The 23,298-nt window shown below is 35.7% G+C and overlaps 1 non-coding gene across 1 annotated transcript; it reads left to right on the forward strand.

The window, feature by feature from the left end:
- The first annotated feature begins 18,518 nt into the window (after positions 1-18,518).
- On the forward strand, positions 18,519-18,624 carry LOC121206830 (small nucleolar RNA R71). The gene has a single exon (XR_005902002.1). It is a non-coding gene; the product is annotated as a small nucleolar RNA R71 (small nucleolar RNA).
- The last annotated feature ends 4,674 nt before the right edge of the window (positions 18,625-23,298 follow it).

Genomic DNA, 23,298 nt, shown 5'->3' on the forward strand with positions numbered 1-23,298 from the left:
ATAGAGTAAGTCCGTCGGGATAGTAAATAGGGAACAGAGTAAGCCGCTGGACTAGTAAACATTGAATAGAGTAAGTCCACCAGGACAGTAAACACGAGAAGTCCACTAGGACAAGGGAAATGAAATGAGAAGGGTATAAGACCATAGTTCAACTATGGCAACCTAGGGTCCGTCATGGAGCAGATACAACCTCAAGTGAGGAGTACTGGCTTGGGCGCCAAGTATGAGAATCCACGTAGGTGAAAAAGAGTAAGGAAAGTGTAAGCATGGTAAGCGGGTGATGTGAGTCTTAAGGCCCAATTTTAGATCGATGGATGTGATGGGCTTACATTACCTCAAGTCACAACAATAAGATCAAAGGCAAAACAAATCAAAAAGAGATTTGATCAAAAAGAATATGTGAGGATGAATCTTTTTGAGGAAATGAGGAATGATACATGCACGAAATGGGTGAAATTTATTAAATTCCATTCACCAAAGCTACCAGTTTTTAAGTTTGGAGAATCAACAAACTTGCAATAACTTTTTAGATGGGATCCAGACATTTCTTCATTAAGATGTCTCTGTGGTGTTCGAATATCTATCTCTTAGCTTTGAAACACACTTTGAATCACTCGACTTTGAGTTCGAGAGCTCAAGTTATGACTATTTTAGTGAAAAATGTGCGAACAAAATTTTCGGAAGCGATTATGATAGGAATTACGAGTTTCGATCTTTTAATTAGAGTTTAAATTATACTGGGTTCGAGTTTTAGACTTAATTTTTATTATATATGAGTCCAATATTGTATTTATTTTAGCTTTTATTATTTTATTATTTTTATTCCTAATTTTTTTATAATTAAGTATTTTAAGTTATTTAAGAGTTTTATGTCAACAAGAAAGTTTAGTTTAAAATTGCTTCTTGTTAATTTAGGTTAATTAGAGTTCTAGTATACAAAGAGTTTTATTTAGATTTATTTAGCTAGCTTATATAAAGGCTTTTACATTCTACACAAAAAAGCAATTCATTATTATTCAACTTCTCTTTTGAGTTAATAAAATCTCTTTGAGTTCTTCTTTTCAAGAATTTCTCTTGAAGTTTTCTTTTAAAAGGGTTTTAACAATCTTTTTAGATTGTGGGGGATCATTTTCAAACTTTTTCTTGTCAAGTTTTCTTCCTTGGAGGGGAAACTTGTAACACCTTTAACTTGTATCTGTCGTTGGATTAGGGTTATAGAGCATTATCAAAATAATGAAACATTAAATATACATTTCATACATCATTGCAAACATATTAAAATACATTCATTCACATATGTATCATCCCTTAATCGAGCCCCCGAGGCCCTAAACATACCTTAGAAACAATTCGGGACCAAATTGGAAACATTTGGAAAGTTCAAGAAAGAGTTAGAAAAGTTTGACTGCAAGGGTTACACGGCCGTGTGCCTCACATGGCTGAGACACACACCCGTGTCTCAGGCCATGTAGCTTTCGAACTAGAGATACACGGTCATGTTATAGCCTGTGTCCTCACCCGTGTAACTCACTGAGTAGGGTCACACGGTTGTGTCACACGCCCGTGTGTCAAGCCGTGTAACTTTCAAAATAGCCCTACACGCCTATGTACCAGGTAGTGTGCTAGGCTGTGTAACTTTTGAACTAGAGACACACGGTCGTGTTCTAGCCTGTGTCATCACCCGTGTAACTCACTGAGTAGGGTCACAAGGCCGTGTCACACGCCCGTGTGTCAGGTTATGTAACTCTTGAAATAGCCCTACACACCCGTGTGCCAGGTAGCGTGCTAGGCCGTGTAACTGTCTGACTTGTATACAAGAGAACCTATAGGAGACACATGACCGTGTTGCCAAGCCGTGTGTCACACACGGCTGAGTCACACGCCCGTGTCTCAGACTATGTGGACCCAAAATAAACCTTAAAAAACAATTTTACCATTTCAAGCACAACCAAAACATCTATTTAAAGTGACATTAATCAAGCCAAAAACATGTCAAATCAACATCCTAAATGCTTAACTAATGTATCCACATTGATACCAAAAATATATACAATTATACATCTAAAGGAAACAACAATCACAACCTTTCAATTTATCAAATCTATCATCTAACTAATATACTTAACCTAAGCATCACATACATAACATTCTATAACACATCATATTTTGTATCAATACATTTTACCTCATTCACATATATCACATAAATTCACATGTATCATATAGGATAACAATATACATTCAAGATCATACTTGATAATTTACAAATTCAAAACATTAGTAATGTCACACAAGCCTATTATATGCCATATAATCTGAAAAGAACTTTCTAATAACTACCAAAATTTATGTATAGTGTAACTTGAGTGCCGATCCGATTGTTCAACCTTCCAAGTATCTACAAGAACAATGATTAACACAAGTAAGCTCAATGAAGCTTAGTAAGTTCGACGTATGTAAAACAATAAATCTTACCAAAGTAAATATAACAATTTGAATAATAATAATTAAACCATGAATTTTTTTGTCATCCACAACCTCAACTGATAAATCACAAAAAGTTCAATTCAATACTCAAATATATATAGTAATTCCATCAAAATCATAAAACAAGTTATCTTACTGAGATTTTCAATTTGATGAACGACTTACGTATAAGAGTACATTGGCAATCCAACAAAAACACACTAGATGCTCACAAGAGCCAAGCCATCTAAAACACAACAATGCTCAAAACAGAGAGTATAACACAATAGTTTGCAATAAATGTTGAACGTTGATTTACTTGGGAAATACATATATATATCACTTCATAACCATCTCCACTCCAATCACCCATAACACACCATATCTCGACTGTACTTTATCCTGCATTCAATCCAATCCAAACATCAAATTCAATAACATTTCTCAAATAACCTTTCATTATCAATTAACAATTGAATATATCTATTGTACCATGTTATACTATTCAACAATTCATATAGATGTTAAATTTTAAACTGTACAAACTTACTTGGACTGAATTATAATAGTTGTAAAAGTTCAAAGACTATTCCATAATTTTTTCTTTTCCGCGAGTATCTACGAGATCCTGATTTAAAATGTAAAATTTCTCAGTTATCAGCTTACATTTCACATTGCAATATCTTTTACAATTAATACCCTTTTATTTTTCAAATTTACATAATTACCCCAAACTTTTACAATTTTTGCAATTTGGTCCTTTAACCCTAAATTATTCAAATTAACCATTTTCTCAAGTCAATATTCCATAAAAATATACTAGGCCCTTAAACAGTCCCTAATGAATATTAAATTCACTATCAAACCCTAAAATTTTAACATTTTCACAATTTAATCCTAAAATCAAAATCTAAAAAACAATCACTTTACAAAATCATCAAACAACACAATCAAAGCTCCAAATAATGGAATTCATTAAAAAAATCAATATTCATCAATGGAAACTTCTAAAATTTTTAACAGATTCAAAAACGAAGGCGTTGGCTAGCTGAACCTAGTTGCAACAATTTCAAAAACATAAAAATTATAAGAAACAAAATCAAAATGGACTTACATGCAAGAGTTAAAAATGGCCGAACCTCGAAGTTGAGTTCCTATGGTGTTTCATCAAGATAAATTGAAAAGATGAAGAAGAAATGTCTTTTTATTCATTTAATTTTGTTTTGATTTCATAAAATTTACCATTTTACCATTAAAACATGTAATATTTTATAATTTTAATACCTAATGCGGTCCAATATCAATACTAAGGAATATTTACTACATTGGTCCTTTCTAATTTAATAATTAAGCCTTTAAATCACCAAAATACTATAAATACTACATTTTACACATTTTTCAATTTAGTCTTTTTTTTAATTAACTATCTAAACGTTAAAATTTCTTAACCAAATTCCAATACAACTTTAATGACTCTATAAATATTCTAAAAATAATATTTACGAGTCGACAAGATGGAAATCTGTGGTCCCGGAACCACTGTTCCGTGACCACTGAAAATAGGGCTGTTACAAAACTAGAGCTGCTTAAAAGGGGTTGTAGATTCTTCTTATTTCCAAGGCTTCTTAATACTCTTACATGCCACGTTCTATCTTTTCCATCTATCTTCTTTATTGTTTTAATATTTGATTTATTGTTCAATTTTATTTTTCTTATTTATTTTAATTATTTGTCTGACTTGGATTCGATTGCGTTTCAAGCTTTCTCAAAATCCAAGTTTCTTTCTAAGACAGAGAGAAAAGAAACCTTGAGTGAGAAAAGTTTATTTGATGGTCCACTTTTGGTGAGTGACAATACATATGATGTAAAATTGGAGAGTTCTCAAGTGGGAAAAGAAAATGAAAAACAAGAAAATATTCATGCAAAAGTGTAGAATGATTTTGTTTTAACCAACCATAACTCAATTTTTTTTATTGGTGTTTCCTTGTTACAAGATTTCAAGGATCCATTGACAGACTTCCAATTACATTATTGTACCATCGATAAACAAATTTACTTGTGGGAGAGAGGTAAGTTGAACATTGATAATTCTCCACAAGTACTACAAGGTAAGAAAGGTAAGGAAACATTAGAAATTGAATTAAGAAGGCATACCTTGCATGTGTTTGATAAGTATGCTCCTTTCCTTATAACATATTTTCCTGTTGGTTAAGTTTCAATAAACCTTTGTCAGTTTCAATTAATTTTATAGGTTTATCTAGATTTATAAAGGTTAAAAAAATTAGTTTTGTTACATTAAGTAGGTTAATTATAGCATTTTATAAATTTTATTTTGCAACAAAATTTTCTATCCTGACCTTTAATGATGAATTTTTATATAAGCTTAACCTTATTGAATTTATAATTATGTGAAATTCTTGACTCATCGTTGAAAATTCTTATGGATGACTATGCATATTCAAATAAAGTTACAAATTATATTTTACTTGAACACTCATGTGCTTAACATTTATTTGGTTACTGTTGATACCTTGTTTTTAAAAGAGATGTCCATGATCGAAGCTGATTTGAAGGATCAAAATAATGTCTTTAATCCTCGAGATAGTTTTGGCGTCTAAGAAAGCTTAGGAAAATATTTTTTTTTTCATTTTATTGTTATTTATTTTAATCCCTTTTCTTTTTATGCAGCTAAAGATTTAAAGACAAATCTTCTTGATGAAGGGGGAATGGTGTGAGTCTCGAGGCCCAATTTCAAACCCATGGATGTGATGGCCTTACACTACCTCAAGGCCTAACAATAAGATCAAAGGCAAAGTAAATCAACCCAAGATTCAATCAAAGGCAATATGTGAGAACGAAACTTTTTGAGGAAAGAAGGAATGATACATGCACGAAATGGGTGAAATTTATTAAATTTCATTCACCGAAGTTGTCAGTTTTTAAGTTTCGGGAATTAGCAGACTTGCAATGACTTTTTTGATAGGATCCAGCATTTCTTCGTTAAGATGTCTTCATAAAATTTGAAGATCTATATCTTAGCTTTGAAACACACTTTGAATAACTCGATTTTGAGTTCGGGAGCTCAAGTTACGATCATTTTAGTGAAGACTACACGAGTAGAATTTTTGGACGGGATTATGATAGGAATTACAAGTTTTTGAGTTTTTAATTCGAGTTTAAATCATTTGGGTTTAGGTTTTAGGCTTAATTTTTATTATATATGAGCCAATATTGTATTTATCAGATATTATTATTTTATTATTTTTTATTTCAATTTTTTATGATTATTAAGTATTTTAAGTTATTTAGGAGTTTTATGTTAATAAGAAAGTTTAGTTTAAAACTACTTCTTGCTTAGGTTAATTAGAGTTTTAGTATACTTAAGAGTTTTATTTATATTTATTTAGCTAGCTTATATTAAACAATTCATTATTATTCAAAAACTTTTCTTTTGAGTTAATAAATTCTCTTTGAATTTTTCTTTTCAAGAATTTCTCTTGAGTTTTCTTTTAGAAGAGTTTTAAATATATTTTCAAATTGTGGGGATCGTTTTTAAAATTTTTCTTACCAAGTTTTCGTCCTTAGAGGGGAAATTAGAGCTGCTTGAAGGGGGTTGTTAATTCTTCTTGTTTCCAAGGCTTTTTAGGATTTTTACATGCCACATTCTATCTTTTCCATCTATCGTATTTGTTGTTTTAATCTTTGATTTATTGTTCAATTTTATTTTTCTTAGTTATTTATTTTAATTATTTTATCTGACTTGGATTCGATTGCGTTTCAAGTTGTGTCACAATACAAGTTTCTTTTTTAACGTCTAGAGCCCTAATTCAATTTTGTAACTTGGACAAACTTTAGGATCCTCTTTTGCACTATTCCACACTATTCCGCACTCATTTTGTATTAGCAGGTCATGAGGAATCCACCAAAGTGGTGATAGTGGTGAAAGCCAAAAAGGAATGGGCAAAGAGCCAACCAGAATTAAAGAAAGGTCGAGTGAAAGATGCCCTTGTTAAGGAAAAATAGGAAAGGAAAATTTCCAAGGATCCGAAATCAAGAGCCATTAGGAAGCGTTAAATGAAGTGGTATGAGAGAAGTGAATGTCCTCATAGAGAGGAAATACACAAGTGAAATGGAAGACCCGTATAGTCATATGGGTGATAACCAGTTGGTCCAACAAGATAGATCGACTTTCAGGTATGAGATAGGTGAGCTCCCAAGTAAGAGGAGAAATGAGAATAGGTTCACCAGAGCACTGCTAAATGTCAGAATAATATGGATATATCAAGAGGTCCTTCGGAACTAAGCTTGGATATAAAGAGTTTGCCAAAGACTGGTATGAACAAGTCCATCAAGGAAGGTATGTCTGAAGAATCCTTGAGTGAATGTCAAAAATGATACAAAAAGGGCTCATAAAGGGAAGTTGACGAATGAAATGGTCAAATAAAGGTCAATGAAAACCCAGAGAAAGGGAAAGTGAAATGAAGGTAGGATAAGTACGTTGGTATGGTGAAATACCAAGGATATGGTTAAATGGGTAGTCTGACTAAAGAAAGGACTCATAGTGAATGAATAGCTCAGAGAACCCGGTGGAGTCCGCCACCCTGATGTCAAATGTTCGCCTTGGATAGCATGGAGTAATCCTTATTTATTTTATATTATTTTACATTTGTTACACCTATGTGGTAGAGTTATTTGTGGATAGTAAATGAACTTACTAGGTTCGTTCGAACTTACAAGAGTTTGTATGATGTTGGCAGGATTGACGAGGTTGATCGAGGACTTCGAGGAGGAACCAAGGCAGATGATGTCGAGATTCAGGATCACTGTTGGATGAAGTCATGCACATAGGAAGGGGGTATTGTCAAAGGTTTCTCCCAAGAGTTGATGTGTTGTAACTAGGTAGCGCCTTTAGAATTTGGGCAATGAAATAGGTAGCCTTGATAAGGAGATATGAGCAATTAGATGTAATTTAATTAGCCAGATTAGAGACAAAAAATTTGAAGGATTAAACATTTAGTGGCTTATAACCTTAGATATAAGAATTATTATTAGATAATTTTTATTTCTAGATTGTTTTATAACAGTTAAGATTAGCAAAATTTATATAGGTTCATTTGTGACGCTCTATACCCGGATCTGATAGACGGGTCGGTCATGGGGTGTTACATGGATGATATCGACGATGAAGGCGAAAGTGATGATGATAATTTTGGAAAAAATCTGGTTCGAAAACAGTTTACTTGCACAACGGGAAATAAAAATATTAAAAATCGACCTGTTTTGTGAACCAAAACCATACCTGTGTTTCCTGATAAATAGATCATTGTCATTCCCGATTTTTAAGCAAACAATATTCTCCACTATTACCATATAAAGCTCTATATGGTCGAAAATGTAGAACTCCATTGTATTGGACAGAGCTTAGTGAAAAGAAAATTCATGGGATTGATTTAATTTGGAAAACTGAAGAAAAGGTAAAGGTGATACAAGATAGCTTGAAAGCGGTTTCTGACAAACAAAAGTCTTATGTTGATCTTAAAAGAAAAGAAATTGAGTTTGAGATCGGTGATAAGGTATTCTTAAAAGTGCCACCCTGGAAGAAAGTTCTTTGGTTTGGCCGTAAAAGAAAACTAAGTCCTCGATTGATAGGACCATATGAAGTTATTGAAGGAATTGGGGCAGCAGCTTATCAGTTAGCATTACCGCCAGAACTTGAAAGAATTCATAATGTTTTCCATGTGCCAATGTTAAGACGGTACCGATTGGATCTGATGTGATGTAAATCATGATAAGTTTTATAATTTATGAATGTTTGTTCTTGAAAACTAACTATTATCATGAAAAAGGTAAGCGCACCTTATCGAGCAGTAGTATAGCTTATGGAAAGACCGGGATGTCGAACCCAAAGGAACCAAAAGTACTAGTATAACTTTCTTTTTATTATCTAGCCTAAGAATAGAAGGGTTTGTTTTATCTAAACTAATTACTAAACTAAGAATGCAGAAAAAGTAAATTTGGGAAATAAATTTTGGGAAAACTGAATGATTTGGACAATACCTAAGGGAAAAATCCACCTAGACTTCACTTGTTATTGACTCTAAATTAGACGATTTATTCACTTGACTTGATCCGCAGAAATCCCTAAGTTATATTATTATCTCTCTCGAGACTAACAACATCTAACCCTAGGTTGATTAATTGAAATCTCTTTCTAATTAAAACCCCTAGTGTTGCATTAACTCGATCTATGGATTCCTTTATTTAGGTTTCACCCTAATTCGACAAAATTATGTCACCTTATGTCTAGGCGTGTAATCAACTTCATTTAATTATGCTAGATCTACTCTTAGATAGGGACTTTTGCTCCTCAAAATAAGCACATCAATACTTGAATCAATATCCTGGAATATTAAAGCAAGAATTAAGAACTCATAATTAAGAACAAGTCAAATATTTATCATATAATTCATAAAATAGTAACAAGATCCGTCTTAGGTTTCATTCCCCTTAGGTATTTAGGGGGTTTAGTTCATAAGAAAACATCTCAGAAGAACAATGATAACAAAACATAAAGAAAACCGAAAAACTTCTGAAGGAAATTAAAAGGAGATCTTCAGTCTTGAAGGATAATCCGGCTTCTGAGATGGATCAATCGGCTTTCTTCGAGTAATTCCTTGCCTCCTACTCAATGTGTGTCTTTCAAGTACCCCCTGGGGTGTTTATATAGGCTTTAGAATGCTTCAAAACCCTCAAGAATGGCTTTTTCCGGATAGGACTAGATTTGGGCTTGACAGGGACACGCCCGTGTTCGATTGCTTTAAATCGTGTTCAAGTCTGTTGAATGGACACGGGCGTGTGAACTACCCGTGTAAGGAAGTCCAGGCCGTGTTGATTTCCCACGTTGACCCATTTTCTTCTTTTTGGCCTTTTTCTCACTCTTTTTACTCTCCTATGCTCATCTAAGTATAAAAAATAAAATTAAAGAATTAGGAGCATCGAATTCACCAAATCTAAGGATAATTCATCCAAAAATATGCTAAGCATGGGATAAAAATATGTATAAATTACGGTTTATCAAATACCCCCACACTTAAGCGTTAGCTTGTCCTCAAGCAAAATCCTCAACTCACAATCAAAATAAATTCTTCTCATCTTATAATTCTCATCAATAGTGTCTCAAATGATCCATAAGTAATCATACATTGAAAATTTAACTCGAAGAACATCAAAGTTTCAAACATTCCAAGTTGAGCATTTTATTGGAAAACATAGGTGTCTCCCCTCATCTAAGTAATCACCTTTGATTCAAAATATCACAGAGTTTCACATCCTCACTAAAGATTCACCCAAATCACTCGAGGTGTTTAAGGACAAGAAATTTAGCACTCAACAGTCAATATGAAAAGTTATTACCATAGGCTTGCGTGAAAATCAAATCTCCACCACTATATATTAAGATGATACATCAATCAAAAGGTTTTTAGAGGGTTGTAACATGGATTTGGTTAGGGGGTGTGGTAACAAGTTGAAAGAAAAGGTTAGAATCGAGATTTAATTGAAAAATTACCTAAATAGAAAAATACTATAATTGACAAATTACATCCCTAATTAGAAGATACTAGAATTGAGCTTTTCTTCAAGGAATAAGGACTTACATATTTAAGCTCAAAAACAAAGAATTACTATTAATATGTATGTATTTTTTCTTTTTAAGAACAAGTTAAATATAACATAGAAATTTAATAAAACATAGCTAAGCAATTTATTCAAATCAAATCTCGACAAAAAATAGGGATCAAATGAGGGGATTTCAACAATAATGGGTTATGGGTTAATATTGAGGGTAAGTCAATGAATAGCTTGTTAGGCTCAAGGGAGTTCACTAAGGGTTAATTATGAGGGTAAACTTTTATGGAGTAAGTGGGTTAAACCTAAGTGCCTTTATCATCTTGACATATCAAATCCAAGGTATGGTCTTGACATGCATAATCAAACAAGTTCTAGAATAACAATTCAATATTGACGCACTCATAGCAATAATAAAAGTGAGTATGAAAGAAATAATAGATACTCTAAAGGCTTAAGATCTCACAAAAATTATGGCTTTTTGATGTTTAACCTGTGAATTTCAACTCAAGATAATACCTAAGCTTGGGGAAACAACCTAAAAATTTTTAATTCTCAAGAATCAACTTTTCATGCTTGATTCCTTAATTCTTTAAAGTTTAAATAGTCAATGCATAAATGCCTATGTTTTAATTCAAGATATATCAATAAAAATCATAAATTAATCAAAATTTATTCTAATAGTAATATGAGTGATTCACATTAGAATAAGACAAAATTCAGAGATTTTTCTGATAATGATATAAATAACCCCCCACACTTAAGGTGTACATTGTCCTCAATGTACAAAGATAGATTTACTAAAAACTATAGATATAAGATCATAAGATAGGGAGAGAAGTGAAACTTCCTGAATGTTAATTGGAATCCTTGAATTGGATTAATGGAGAGTAGTTGGCTAAGGCAAGTATGAGATTGGAGGAGGATACTCCGGTGGTGGTAGAGGTTTGTTAGTCCATAAGTCCTGCACCAAAAGAATATTATATCTGGTGGTAGCTATGGTCGTGGTTGAGCAGGACATGGCAGTCGTGGAGAACTTTTTCCAGTGGAGTTGCAAATTCCTAAGTAATAGTGAGCTTTGGAGCTCTATAACTGTAATAGAATCAGTAATTCTTTAGGGAATATAAAGTAACATGATTACTCATAAAGAAATGGCTGAAAATATAAATTGTTTAATATAAATTATAAAACCTAAGGATGTAATAAAAATAAAATTAAAGAAATATAAAATAAAATAAAAAGTAAGTTTAAACCAAATAAAGATAAAAGTAAAAATATAGAAATAATAAATAAAAATCTTTAAACATCTTTATCGTTAGATGGTTCGCGAGGTAGGGGCGGTGATGAGATGTGAAGGTGCTGACAAATATGATGTAGAGTAGCATCAATTTGATCAAAGCGCTAAAAACACTGCTGCTCGAATCGAGTAAGACACTTAGAGATGTTAGAAAGTGAAGGCGCCACATGAACTGGACGATGAATAGGTTGTGGCTGAGAGGCTGGATCCTCCTGAGGTGGAGGGGCATCATCAGTAATGTCCTCTGGGTTCTCCTGCTCGGTTGACTGGACTAGGCGGTACTGAAGAGGATCAAATCCATGACGTCACTCGATCATCCTTGTATGCAGCATACTCGATATGCCCTATGGGGACATCTAATCAATGAGGGTGAGGGAGGATGCTTGTGCCGCTTTATTGAGGAGACTGAAGTACCGTGCCAGGCGAGTCACATAAGGGTTGATGGAGATGAGTCCCTTCCTATGTCGCTCCGTCTGATGGCGAATGGTGAGGGCGATGAAATAGGCGAGGTCGAATACATGCCCATTCACCATGCTCCATAAAAAGTAGGCATCATTGGTGTTGACGAAGCTGGTGCTCTCTCGCCTTTCTGTTAGGGTGTGGGCTAGGATGGCGTGTAGGTATTGCAGGGATGGGACAAGAGCTGATGCCTTGGAGCGACTAGGGTCATAGGTGGCTAAAGTAGGAACGAAGGCCCTCCAGCAGTTTGGAGAGTAGTGGATGTGGCGATGGAGGCTGGTGAAGTTGTCGTCGTTCATAAACTCCTCTGTATATAGTCCCAGTACGACTCTGAACTCAGGCACACTCAGCTGGCGAACTAAACCGCTGAGACGGAACTGGACCATTCCAAGATCATCAAATTTTGTCTTAACGACTTGGAAGTGAAAGGTGGAACAGAGTTCGAGTGTGAGTTTGAGGTATGTCGGCTCAACGATCTCGAAGAATAGCCCCAACGGGTCAGTCATGAGGAGGGCCCGAACTGCGTCAGCCAGTTGGATTTGTTCTAGTGCGGCCCAGTCAATGCAACGACCCACACCTAGGGGTTAGGCTCGTAATATCTGGAAAAGTTCCTCCTGTGGTCCCGGTGGAAATTGGAGGAATGGATGCCTGATCTCAATGGTAGGACCCGAGGATGATACTGCTCTTTTCCTCTTCTTCGAGACGGGGACGGCGGTTTTCTTGCTGCGTGGATTTGACATGATATACATGCAAGAAACATATATTAACAAGTTCAAAAAGAATTAACCATGAATTAAACTAACAAATGCAATCAAAAATTACTAACATTAATAGGATTCAACCAAAAGTAATCAAACTTGACAGAGATTTTATGGCAAATGGCAAAGTGATAGCATGACTAAATTAAAAACAAACTAGATGGAAGTAGCTAAGCATGGTAAGAATATGGTACAAAGTATGTGAACTAAATCCTAAGAATGAGGATGATAATATATACAATCAGTAGCAATATAAAAGAATAAAAATGAGGACTCTCATGTTAGTAAGCATCGAAAGAAAGTAAATGGGAAGAGAAAATTGTTAGAAGAGGATTGGTGGTTGGAAGAGTGACGGCGTGAAGATTGGGTTCCGTTGGGGTTGGCCACGGGCGTGGGTGGTAGGGTCGTGTGGGTCGTGCAAGGGGATAAGAGGGGATGAAGGAGAGGAAGAGAGGAGAAAAATAGAAGGAGAAAGGGGAAGGAGTGGCCGGTCGGTGGTGGGAGAGAGGGTTTTGGCGGCTAAGGTTAGGGTTTTTGGGGAAGGGGATCATGAATAGTGAGGGGTTTATATAGATATTGGGGCACACGGCCTTGGGGCATGCTCTTGTGCCTTTATTTCAACTCGTGTGTTTCGTGATTTTCAAATTTGGGTGCGTCTGAAATTCGGCCCACGCCCGTGTTCTTTGGGTGTGTTGATGCACACGGCCGTGCCACACAACCATGTCCTACTTCGTTCACTTCCCCCATGCCCGTGTATAGATGCACACGCCCGTGTTAATTTCATAGTCTCGAGCACAGGCAGTGGGCATGGGCATGTCACACGCCCGTGTTAATTTCTCAGTTTCAGGCACAACATCTAGACATGGGCATGTCGCATGCCCGTGTTGTTTTGACAGTTTCATCCATGGCCATGTCGCATGGCCGTGGCAACATATCGAATCCCGTGTTGGGGAAAAACTTTTGCTCTATTTTCACCGGCCATGTCGTACGATCGTGTCAACACCGTGGTATGAGCATGGCCTAAGGCACGACCATGTGCCTGGCCATTTGGATTTGAACAACCTGTGTTCAAGGACTCAGTTAGTGAATTAGATGTTAAAAACTAAAATTCAAAGAAGTTAACACTGTTAGTGCTCAGGTTGCCTCCCGAGAAGCGCTTATTTATAATCTAAGCTTAACTTACCTCTCTATTGCGTGGTCATGGTGGTGCGAGGAGTTTACACTCCTCAGATTTGCCATCAAACTCAAAATAAGGTTTAAGACGGGTACGATTTACCTTAAAGGTGTCGAATTTAGGATGAATTACCTCAACTATCCCATATGGAAAAATGCTGAGTACCGTAAGAGGGATTGTTCCATTAGGTTCAGAAGTGGCAATACAAGGGTCTGCTGTACTTTGTCTCCAACCTTAAGTGTAACACCCCAAACCCGGCCTAAATGCTATGGCCGAATCTGGTGTATCACATTGAAGTGTTTTAGCGGAAACCGTGTTTTCATTGAAAACCATTCTTAAAATAAAAGAAACCCTAGTTAACTAGAAAAAACCTTTCAGTTATGAAAGCCTTGTTTAAAGCATTTTTTTTAAAAAAACTTAGTTGCGGAAGCGTAGAAAAAATACTATAATTAAGAAATCCATGTTCAACTTCTCTAATTACAATGAAAATAATAATAATAATTCAAGTTATAAAAACATAATGGAAACCTTATTACAATTTGATCTGAACACACTTAAAAAGAAATAACAACTTAAATACTTAAAAATAAACCAAGTCCAAATTATCTTGCTAGCCGGCCACCCAGAGTCCCTCCAAACATCGAACCTTTTATTGAGCATCACATGAAATTAAAATAAAAAAAGGGGGTGAGTTTTCACAAACTCAATGTGTACAACCCTCGATGAAAAACAAGCTCTCAAAAAGAAATCATCAAACATGCAATGCAATCCCATCCAAATTATCCATCCACTACACACTAGCTCCATCCCCCGTCACACCATGTGGGGATATAAATATCGACCCACCCAGCCCTCATACCAATGGTAGCCCAGTTGCGAAACTACTTCATTTACATATTGGGGTTTAAAAGCCGTCGGTGGATCCATAATTGTCAGGCAACCATGCAATCCTCATATACTTCCTCCGTTCCATAGTTCCCACCCCATATGCAACCTAAGCAGAACATCATATGTATGCATGTTACATCCATAAAACTTACATTCAACACCTAGGGGTATTTTGGTCATTTTCGCCCTTAGGGACATTTCGGTAATTTTCCCTTAATTATGGTTTTCACTTACCTTGACCCGTTAACATGTCCCGCGAGCTAAGATGAACAAATACTATGCACCAGGTAGGATTCCAGAGAAGAGGAGGTGGGTTATTAAGACCGCTTAAGTACCAAGCTTTCCCTAGATCTAGTCCTAGACATGCATATACCTGTTGCCACACCTTAACCCTTTGACTTGTCCACGGTCGCAATATATTAATTAAGTCTTATGTAGTTATCATATGCTAGGCCCAAAACCCCTTACAACGCCCAACAAATCCACATACCTGTATCTGGCCCATTAAGCCCAATCATATTCAATGGCCCATTAGGCCCAAACCACTTGTATATGGCCCATTAGGCCCAAATCATATTTATATGGCCTGTTAGGCCCAGTCACATTCATATTCATGCTCACATAAAAATTCCTATCCCATAGCATCAATATTCAGTTTTTGCCTATTATGGGCCCAATAGCCCATCGGACCCATCTGGCCCATTTTGGCCCGTATGGCCAAATTACAACCCAAGTCCATGGAATCGCCTGTGGGTCTTGGGCAACCTACCGGTCTCCCCCTTACTAGTGTTCACACACTCGCAAGACTACTGTAGCCAAACTTTCGGCATTTTGGCATTTCGGCTTTTGCCGATCTACTTGTGTATGTAGTGTATGTACACACCTGGTAATAGAGCGTACTACGATTTCCTTAGCCCTGAACCTACAATCGATATCACCCCTCAATTAATTGCATGATTATACATATCTTTACCAAACTGAAATCTCACGTTTCACCTTACCTTGCGCGACAAGTATACAACCCTTTCTTTAATCACTAATCATGGTCAACTCCTAGATCTGCACCAATCTTAGCTATTAAAACTAGAATAATAGGTGACTTGCATCCAACACAAGTCCCCCTTCCCTTAACTATGACCATTCAACCAACTAAGATCAAGAGCACTTACCATAGTCTTTTACTTGAGGAGCAAATCGGTAGAGATCCAAGAATGAGATTCAATACCTATTCCTACCCAAAACCGATTAAAAGAAGTGAGGAACAATAATCGGTACCTTACAAAAACTGACTGGAAGAGCAAACACTTACACTAGATTCAGTCAAAGAGTATTTGGCCCTTGGAAGATTTGGCTTTTCGACTTTCAAACTTGGCATGATGAACAAGGTTTACTTGGCACCAAGGGAATCAAGAAGAAATCGGCTAACTAACAATGGACCAAAGACTTGAGCAAAGGAAGAATAGAGAATCGGCACAAGAAAAGAAAGAAGGAAGCAAGGGTTTTCGGCTTTTTGTATCTTGAAGAGAATAGGGTTTTCGGTAACAAGGTGGAAGAGATTCGGCATTAGCCTGACAGCCTTGCATTCGACACTTATTTATAGTCCCCATAGCCGAATTGCCTAGCCCTCAGTTCCCCATTCGGCTCTATCACTTCCCCCTTCTCATCTCCTCATTTTTCTCCCTGATAACCCCTTGATCCTTTCCTTAATTTCTCTTCTGAACACTCCCATTGGAGTCCATCTTCACGCCACTTACATCCTTCTAAAAGGCCAAAATTAAACTTCTAAAAACACTAAGCTAGGATTCGAACCTTGGATCTCCTTGTTAGCTATTAACGCCACCTCCCTACACTCTAAGTGGCGTCACTTAGCCACTCCTCCACAAGGCTTTTGATGCTATTTTCCCCTATCTTTATTTAAAAGCCCAACTACTTGCCAACCATGATTCTTTTAATAATTAAATTATAATTCATCCACCATAAAACTCGAACCCAAAACTTCTCCAACAAATCTAGACACTTCAAATTCCTTAAACCCTTAAAGCCACCATATCTTTTGTCATTTTCTTGCTCACTTAAAAATTTTATGAAACTCGAAGTCCGAAAGCCCAATTCATCTAGGCCCAAAATTCGGGGCATTACATTAAGTTGATTTGGTGAAACATTGAGCTCGTCATAGCGTAGTTTTGGTCTATCGTGTGCTCTCAGTTTCTGTGTTTACAATTCATCTAGTTCTTTGATTTGTAGCCGTCGTTCTTCATAGATGGGTTCTTTGTTGTTACTTGAACAAGGCTCATGTATTCTTTTCGAACGTATTTCTTGCAAAGAAGGTTGCACCACATGATCAGTATTAGTAAAATTTTGAGCTTGAAGAGTGATTTTTCCGTCACCCACACGAAGTGTGAGTTCACCTGTACCAACATCAATTATGGTTCTAGCAATTGCTAAAACGGGCCTTCCTAAAATTAAAGGCAGGCCACTATCCTCTTCTATGTCTAGAGCAACAAAATAAATTGGGAATATAAAGTTGACAATTTTAATGAGTACATCTTCAATAATGCCCCTAGGAAATCTAATTGTTTTATCTGCTAACTGAATGCTCATCCTAGTTTGTTTGGGTTTTCCAAGACCTAGTTGTTTAAACATTTTATAGGGCATGACATTAATACTAGCCCCTAAATTAGCTAAAGCATTACTAACATCTAAGCTACAAATTAAACAAGGAATCGTAAAACTCCCTGGATCTTTCAATTTGTTGGCCAGTTTATTCTGCAGAATGGCTGAGCAAACTGTATTCATCTCCATATTCGACGCCTCATCCAACTTCCGTTTATTTGTTAAAAGCTCCTTTAAAAATTTAACTGCGTTTGGCATCTACAAAAGAGCTTCGATAAATAGTAAGTTAATATGCAATTTCTTTAATAGTTTAAGGAATTTACCAAATTGTTCATCTGCATGGTCTTTCCTTGTTGCATTGGGGTATGGCACACGAGGTTTGTACTTTCTACTTACCGGTTTCCGCTCACTCTGGTCTACCTCACATTTACCTTTACTTACCATAATTTCTTGCCTTGGTTCTGGTTCTGGTTCAACTAACCCTTCCTTATCTTGAACGATAATTGCCTTGAGTTGTTCCCTTGGGTTAGATTCAGTGTTACTCGGCAGGCTACCTTGTGGTTGTTCAGAAATTAGTTTAGCGAGCTGTCCTATCTGAGTTTCGAGCCCTTGGATTGATGCTTGTTGATTTTTAAGTGCTGTTTCGATATTCTGAAAGTGAGTTTCTGACACTGAGATAAACTTTGTTAGCATCTTCTCAAGGTTCGGCTTCTTTTCCTGATGGTAAGGTGGTTGTTGAAAACCCAGTGGATGTTGGACCTTTGATTCCCTTGACCACCCCACGAGAAATTGAGATGGTTCCTCCAACTTGCATTATATGTGTTACTATATGGGTTATTTTGAGATCTAGAATTATTGTTACCTATGTATTGGACTTGTTTCTCCTTGATGTTGGGGTTGAAGGATTGATATTCTGTGTGTACTCCTCATCCATTAGAATTGCTCCTCATCACGAGATGTACCTGAGTAGTACTATACAAACCATCAATCTTTTTATTTAAGAGTTCTACCTGGTTAGATAGCATAGTAACCACGTCGAGGTTGAAAACATCAGCTACTTTTGTCGGCTTTATTCTCATGACTTGCCACTAATAGTTATTCAGTGACATCTCTTCAATAAATTTGTAAGCCACTTCAGGTTTTGTTATTGGTAGTCCCACCAGCAACTGCGTCAATAAGTTGCCTTGTCGAGGGATTCACGCCATTGTAAAACGTTTGAACCTGCACCCATAAAGATAACCCATGGTGAGGGCACCTTCTTAATAGATCTTGTATCTCTCCCATGCATCATGGAGTGTTTCAAGGTCCATCTGCACAAAAGAAAAGATGTCATTCCTCAACTTAGCCGTTTTAGTCGGCGAGAAATATTTAAGTAAGAATTTTTCGGTCATTTGTTACCAAGTAGTGATTGACCCTCGTGGTAACGAGTTCAACCACTGTTTAGCTTTGTTCCTCAACGAAAAGGGAAATAACCGAAGGCGATGGCATCATCAGAAATGCCATTGATTTTAAATGTGTCGTAGAATTCTAGAAAATTCGCTAAGTGAGTGTTTGGATCCTCATCCTGCAAACCATCAAACTGAAAAAACTGTTGAATCATTTGAATTGTGTTAGGTTTCAGTTCAAATTGTAGCAATAGCATGCCTAACTATACTTGAATCAGTTCCTGTTAAAGTAGGTTTAGCATAATCATACATAGTGTGCGGAGCAGGATTCTGATTTACTGGATCAGCAGCAATCGCAGGAGGTAGTGGATTTTCCTGATTTTTAGCCATCTCCTCGGTTGTGGTGTGAATATCATCCTCTTGCCCTTCCTCTGTATATCTTAGGCTTCGCCTTATTTCTCTTCGTTTCTGCAAGCTGTGCGATCGATCTCACTATCAAAAAGTAATGGTCCCGACGGGTTTTTTCTAGTCATAAACTATAAAAACCTGCTAGAAGGAAGAAGAAAATTTAGTAACAAAAATCAAAATAAAATTTAAATTGCAATAAAATAAATGGCTAAAGTAATAAAAATTAAGTGTTCCTAATATCTTAGTTCCCCAGTAACGGTGCCAAAAACTTGATGTGATGTAAATCGTGATAAGTTTTATAATTTATGAATGTCCATTCTTAAAAACTAACTATTATCACGACAAAGGCAAGCGCACCTTATCGAACAGTACTATAGCTTATAGCAAGACTGGGATGTCGAACCCAAAGGAACCAAAAGTACTAGTATTAACTTTCTTTTTATTATCTAGCCTAAGAATAGAAGGGTTTGTTTTATCTAAACTAATTACTAAACTAAGAATGCACAGAAAGTAAATTGGGGAAATAACTTTTGGGAAAACTAAATGATTTGGACAATACCTAAGGGAAAAATCCACCTAGACTTCACTTGTTATTGACTCTGAATCAGACGATTTATTCACTTGACTTGATCCGTAGAAATCCCTAAGTTATATTATTATCTCTCTTGAGACTAACAACATCTAACCCTAGGTTGATTAATTGAAATCTCTTTCTAATTAAAACCCCTAGTGTTGCATTAACTCGATTTATGGATTCTTGTATTAGGTTTCACCCTAATCTAGAAAAATTATGTCACCCTATGTCTAGGCGTGCAATCAACTCCGTTTAATTATGCTGGATCTACTCTTAGACAGGGACTTTTGCTCCTCTGAATAAGCACATCAATACTTGAATCAATATCCTGGAATATTAAAGCAAAAATTAAGAACTCATAATTAAGAACAAGCCAAATATTTATCATATAATTCAGAAAAAAATAATAATATTCATCTTAGGTTTCATTCCCTTAGGTATTTAGAGGGTTTAGTTCATAAGTGTAAAAGAAAACATCTCAGAAGAATAATGATAACAAAACATAAAGAAAACCCAAAAACTTCTGAAGGAAATTGAAGGGAGATCTTCAGTCTTGAAAGATAATCCAGCTTTTGAGATGGATCAATCGGCTTTCTTCGAGTAATCCCCTTCCTCCTACTCCATGTGTGTCTTTCAAGTACCTCCTAGGGTGTTTATATAGGCTTTAGAATGCTTCAAAACCCTCAAGAGCGGCCTTTTCTGAATAGGACTAGATTTGGGCTCGACAGGGACACGCCTGTGCGACACGCCCGTGTTCGATTGCTTCAAACTATGTTCGAGTCTGTTGAATGGACACGGGCGTGCGAACTACCCATATGAGGAAGTCCAGGCCGTGTTGATTTCCCACGTTGACCCATTTTCTCCTTTTTTGACCTGTTTCTCTCTCTTTTTACTCTCCTATGCTCACCTAAGTATAAAACATGAAATTAAAGTATTAGGACCATCAAATTCACCAAATCTAAGGATAATTCATTCAAAAATATGATAAGCATGGGATAAAAATATGTATAAATTACGGTTTATCAGGCTCCATCACGTGTTATCTCTCCAACAGAAGTGGAAATTCAGCCTGACATGACATATAGTGAAGAACCAATTAAGATCTTAGCACGAGGAACAAAAGAGTTGAGAAATAAAAAGATAGCGTTGGTAAAGGCTCTTTGGCAGAAATATGGAATCGAAGAAGCTACCTGGGAACCTAAAGATACTATGAAAAGGCAGTACATGAAACTCTTCACTGGTAAGATTTTTTAGGACGAAAATCCCTAAGGGGGAGAGTTGTAACAACCCAAATTTCAGTGAAATCGGAACAATGGTTTCGGGACCACAATCCGAGTCCGAAAAATGAAATTATTTAAATTTCATAAAATGATAGGTATTATAATAGGAATATTGCATGAAAATTTTTATAGAAAAATTTTATTGATTATATGTCTAATTGCAAAAAGGATTAAATTGAATAAAATGTTAAAGTTTGATCCTATTAGCTATAAGAATTAAATAGCTAGGGAATTCAAAATGTGAGGTACTTATATGGTAATTAGACCATTTATGAAAAACATGTAGATATTTTTAGTGATTCATCCATGGAAAAATTGAAAAAGGGCAAGGATTAAATTGAAAAGTGAATAAGTTAATATATGTTAATTGATTAAATAGAAAATAAGCTTATTTTATATCATCTTATTCATAAAACTACATGTAAACCCTAGGAGAGAGAAAGGAAATTCTCAAGCTTGAATTGGTAAGTTTTATGTCCCGTTTTTAGTATTTGAGGGATTAAATTGAAAGGAAATCAAAGTTTAGAAAGTTACCCATGAATGAATATGCTGTAAACTGAAAGTTTTTGATAGAAAATGAAAGATTATTGATAGATAAATCACTTTTACAAAGTGATTTTTAGTGAAAACATGTGTAAGGACTAAATTGTAAAGTAGTGAAATTCTTGGAAAAATTTTGAAATTTATGAAATACATGTGCTGTAAAAGTTACATTGGAATTTTGAATATGCTTGGAATAAGGAGTAAATGATATGAATTTCAATTTCTGAGCCTAGGGACAAAATTGGAATTAATTAAAAGTTTAGGGGGAAAAGGGTACTTTTGTCTAAAATGTGAAATGGGCTTGATTGAATGTAAAAATTATAGAATTAATGATTAAATTTATTCATATAGATTCGGAAGTGTCGAACAAAGAAAAAGATTAAGGGAAAGAAGAAGTTTTGGATTAGTGGATACGATCAATTGTCAAGGTAAGTTCGTATAACTAAATTAAGCATTTAAATGTGTTAAATTGATTGTTGAACTATGTGTATCATGACTTGTAATTGGTATGTGTATGTAACAAGCAAATGTTGATTTGTTATCTATTTTTAAATGATGAAATGGTACATGAGTCCGTTTGAATATTGATTTCCAATTGGATAGGTGACTGCCGTGTATATGAGATCTTGCATATGTTGCAATAAAGGTTGTCTCGAAATGGGTAATCTTTTGATCTCATTATGAAAAGGAATAAAACCTAAAAGGTTACATTTGAAAAGGTTATGTACACTTTGTGTGTACACTTTGAAAAGGTTATGTATACTTCGTGTGTACACTTGAAAAGGTTAGGTATACTCTGTGTATACCATTTGAAAAGGAAATGTATACTTTGTGTGTATTGCTTGAAAAGGAACGTACACCTTGGGTGTACAATCGAAAAAGGATCAAAAATTCAATAATTCAACGAAAATGACATGAATAGTGCTATAAAGAGAAAAGGCATGATGAGCTCATCTATGCATTTCAATGTTTTTGTACTAATCAATTTGGTTGAATGATTGTATATAGGTCTTACTTGCTAATTTGATAAATTAATGGACACATTGCTTATTGTATGAATTACTTGTTGAACATGAATGGTAAGTGTAGTTTGGTTATATGAACTTACTAAGCATTAATGCTTACTAGGTTTACTTTTCCTTGTTTTCTAGTGCTCAAAGCTCGTGAAGGTTGGAATCGGGTCGGAGCTATCATCACACTATCAACCCCTTGATTTTGGTATAAATGATAATCATATTTTGTTATAATGGCATGTATAGGCTTTTGTGGCCAAATAATAAATTAATATTTTGGTTTGTAATCAAGTCATTTGAGTGGTTAGAAATGCATGTTTGAGATTGATAAGTTGTGGTTTAATATAGAAATATGTTGATTTGGGTATTGGAAATTTGTTGAATTGGTTGGTATATAATTGTATATTTTGGTGAGGAAAATGGTTAAGTTTGGGGTGAGAAATAAGGCTAGGAATGACCTTATTTGGTCCACACGGATAAGACACACGGGCATGTGTCTGGACCGTGTGTGACATGCGGTCAGCCCCTTGGGCGTGTATTCAGGCCGTGTGTCCCCTGCATCTTAAATTTCAGCTTTGAAATGGCTACACAAGTTAGACACGACTGTGTGTCTAGACCGTGTGAGAGACACGGCCATGGGACATGAGCGTGTACCCAGGCCGTGTGAAAACTGCACTTCTTCACAAAAAATTAAAATTAGTCACACGGCTTAGCACATGGGCGTGTGTCTTGGCCGTGTGCCCCTAGATGGTAGATGATGTCATAAACAAAATGCTAAGGTTTTTGTACACGGGCTGAGACACGGGCGTGTTAT

Source organism: Gossypium hirsutum, chromosome A09, assembly GCF_007990345.1.
Source record: "Gossypium hirsutum isolate 1008001.06 chromosome A09, Gossypium_hirsutum_v2.1, whole genome shotgun sequence".
Taxonomy (NCBI): Eukaryota; Viridiplantae; Streptophyta; class Magnoliopsida; order Malvales; family Malvaceae; genus Gossypium; species Gossypium hirsutum.